Here is a 3,911-nt window from a genome sequence, read left to right as displayed (position 1 = left end):
CAAATGTCACCCTCAAAATATTTTTGCAAAATCTGCATTCCCAAAACCCAAATAGCGCTCTTACTTTCAAAGCCCTGCTGTGTGACCAAACAGTAGTTTCTGAAGACATATGGGGCATCACCGCATTTCAATGAAATTGTGCAACTTTAGATATTTTCACAAGAAAAACTAAATATATATTGACCTAAATTTACCATTAATATAAACTACAATGTCTTACAAAATAACACTATCAGAATCACGGGGATATGTTAAGCATTCCAGTGTTATTGCCACATAAATTGATAAATGTCAGATTTAAAAAACGGTGCTTGGTCATGAAGCTCAAAATTGGCTGTAACTAATAGGTTACAAATCAATATTAAAATAAAAGAAATCATGGCATATTTCCTTTCATCACAAGTACTGCTCATCTTTCTATTGCTTAGCTTAGAAAGAGTTAAATTACAAAAGTCAGAAGAAGTCAGGATGGCCAAGCGGTCTAAGGCGCTGCGTTCAGGTCGCAGTGTCTCCTGGAGGCGTGGGTTCGAATCCCACTTCTGACATTAGAATTTTCTTTCAAGAAATTTTACTGCTTCACTCCTGTTACTGATTAGTTGGGGGTCCGCTCTATTGGTGGCAATCTCAAATCGAAAACTAAAAGTGATGGGGCTTAGCAAAACCAATTCTCAACGTTGGCACTTTGGCAGTATTCCTTGGGGTCCTTGAGGCAAATCTTAAATGTCCTGAATTTGTGCTTTCAAAAAAGACTTCTGGGAACATCAAATAGTTTCTTTGTGCATATGTTAGTTGTTGCTTTGGCATCGGAAAAATACTGTGGATAGGAAAATGGGAGGGACAATTTCATCTCTATGTGTTCTCTGTCCCTATTAGGGCAGAGAGTGAACCTCCTAAGGTGCTGTCGTGGAAGATTCCTAGAAACCGAATTACCAGTAAGTATAGATGAGCGTTGTTCTACTCGAACTGTTCGCCAATCTCAATTTCGATCTGTTTTGGGCGGTGTTCGAGCCGTTCGGCGAACACGAACGATTTGAGAAAAATTCGGCTGTTTGAGGTTATGTTCGATAACTGTTCGTGCACCAAAATGATAACTGGATTTTTTCTCAGTAATGATGAAAATTAATGTTAATACGCAGTTTGAGTGTACAGCGGGGTGGGGGGAGGGGCAGGGGATGGATCTCTGCAGGAACAATGAAGATCTCCATTTTTTTTTCTCTTTCCCGCATTTACAGTGGGGAGGTGCAATCTGTCAGCCTATCAGCAGCGCACACAATGAGCGAAGTGCTTTTTTTCACACAAGCAAGGGCTTGTGTCACTGGCAGTGTGTGTCACATGTCCTTGCCCTATAAGACCAAGCCATTTTCCCCGTCGCCACCATTTTCTCACTGCTGCAGCTGCGTGTTAGACGGCACCGCTGTTGCTGTGTGCGCTATACCTTGTTAATTTCAAGCCAATTTTCGCACAAATCTACAGATAGCTTGGGAGTAGGGAATAGTTGTGATTGCAGTCCTTTAAAGGACTAGGTTACAGCATTTCCTACGACTTTTATCAGGCAGGTCTGTGCTCTTAAATAGATAGATTGTGGGAGTAAAGACTAATTGTAATTGCAGTCCTTTTCAGGACTAGGTTACATCAGTTCCTATCAGTTTTTGCCAGGCAGGTCTGTGCCAGTGCTGTGCAAGTTTTTTTCAGAGCATTTGGCTGAATCTAGCAAAGCTAATCCTTTTTGGCCTATTGCAGAGTGTGTTAGTCAGTGGAGTAGCCTATCTGTGTTGCAAGATATACCACCTGTGTATAGAATACCAATTTTTTTACTGCACCTAGTGAAGTAAAATCTTTTGGGCATAGCATCATTCTATTAGTCCATCTATACTGACCTCCATCAGGTTGCAAATTGAATATAATTTTTTTCTGCATCTAGCTCTGAAAAAATATTTGGGCTTCTAGCAGTGTGTGGGACTTGTTCTATTAGTCCATCTATACTGACCTCCATCAGGTTGCAAACTGAATATAATTTTTTTCTGCATCTAGCTCTGAAAAAATATTTGGCCTTCTAGCAGTGTGTGGGACTTGTTCTATTAGTCCATCTATACTGACCTCCATCACGCTGCAAATTCAAAATAATTTTTTGTCTGCATCTAGCTCTGAAAAAATATTTGGCCTTCTAGCAGTGTGTGGGACTTTCTCTATTAGTCCATCTATACTGACCTCCATCAGGTTGCAAATTAAAAATAATTTTTATCTGCATCTACCTCTGAAAAAATATTTGGGCTTCTAGCTGTGTGTGGGACTTGTTCTATTAGTCCATCTATACTGACCTCCATCAGGTTGCAAACTGAATATAATTTTTTTCTGCATCTAGCTCTGAAAAAATATTTGGCCTTCTAGCAGTGTGTGTGACTTTCTCTATTAGTCCATCTATACTGACCTCTATCAGGTTGCAAATTAAAAATAATTTATATCTGCATCTAGCTCTGAAAAAATATTTGGCCTTCTAGCAGTGTGTGGGACTTTCTCTATTAGTCCATCTATACTGACCTCCATCAGGTTGCAAATTAAAAATAATTTATATCGGCATCTAGCTCTGAAAAAATACTTGGCCTTCTAGCAGTGTGTGGGACTTTCTCTATTAGTCCATCTATACTGACCTCCATCAGGCTGCAAATTAAAAATAATTTTTATCTGCATCTACCTCTGAAAAAATATTTGGCCTTCTAGCTGTGTGTGGGACTTGTTCAATTAGTCCATCTATACTGACCTCCATCAGGTTGCAAACTGAATATAATTTTTTTCTGCATAAAGCTCTGAAAAAATATTTGGCCTTCTAGCAGTGTGTGGGACTTTCTCTATTAGTCCATCTATACTGACCTCCATCAGGTTGCAAATTCAAAATAATTTTTTGTCTGCATCTAGCTCTGAAAAAATATTTGGCCTTCTAGCAGTGTGTGGGACTTACTCTATTAGTCCATCTATACTGACCTCCATCAGGTTGCAAATTAAAAATAATTTTTTGTCTGCATCTAGCTCTGAAAAAATATTTGGCCTTCTAGCAGTGTGTGGGACTTACTCTATTAGTCCATCTATACTGACCTCCATCAGGTTGCAAACTGAATATATTTTTTTTCTGCATCTAGCTCTGAAAAAATATTTGGCCTTCTAGCAGTGTGTGGGACTTTCTCTATTAGTCCATCTATACTGACTGTTATGTTCTGCTACCAGAGCTAAGGAAAGAGAGGAGATCTGTCCCTACGATAGAACTCAGCTGAATCCCTACGATGTAACAGGGAACCTGATCCTGCGATCAGACCTGCTAAAGTCCTAAGCTAGTCTGTACGGAGACCTATAGATGTGGGGAAGGAATCCCTACAAGTACTAAGGACTGGGAGGAATATGGGACACCTCCTAACAGAAATAGTAGCAGACAAACGAACAAACAAAATATATAGAACATAGAGGTCCGTAGACCAAGCAAACTAACAGAGTTAGATACAGAGCACAGGCTAGCTAGAAAGTAGAAATACAATGAAGTCCAGCAAAGCCAGAAGGGCGGAGCAGGATTAAATAGGCCAACAAGGTCATGTGACCAGCAAAGGAAAAAAAAAAAACCTAAGAGCAAGGTTCTAACAGTACCCCCCCTTCTAAGAGGATCCTCCGGATCCCCTAGGACCAGGCTTATCAGGAAATCTCCTGTGAAACGCTCTGATAAGTCTGGACGTGGAAACATCATCCGACCTCACCCAAGAGTTATCCTCGGGACCGAAACCTTTCCAGGCCACAAGATACTGCAAACTACCTCTATACCGTCTAGAGTTAAGGATGCGAGAAATTTCATATTCCCCATCCTCCACCACTGGAGGAACAGAGGCAGAGGCGTCACAATCCGATACAACAGCTTTTTTTTTATTTCTTCA

At 40.3% G+C, this 3,911-nt stretch overlaps 1 non-coding gene across 1 annotated transcript; it reads left to right on the top strand.

The window, feature by feature from the left end:
* Nucleotides 1–462: 462 nt before the first annotated feature.
* TRNAL-CAG (transfer RNA leucine (anticodon CAG)) lies at nucleotides 463–545 on the top strand. The gene has a single exon. It is a non-coding gene; the product is annotated as a tRNA-Leu (tRNA).
* Nucleotides 546–3,911: the final 3,366 nt, after the last annotated feature.

The sequence above is a fragment of the Phyllobates terribilis genome, unplaced genomic scaffold, assembly GCF_046119375.1.
Source record: "Phyllobates terribilis strain yellow unplaced genomic scaffold, ASM4611937v1 Scaffold_12__6_contigs__length_324123572, whole genome shotgun sequence".
Classification (NCBI taxonomy): domain Eukaryota; kingdom Metazoa; phylum Chordata; class Amphibia; order Anura; family Dendrobatidae; genus Phyllobates; species Phyllobates terribilis.
The sequence above is the reverse complement of the archived record's forward strand: the minus strand, read 5'-3'. Positions and strand labels throughout refer to the sequence as shown.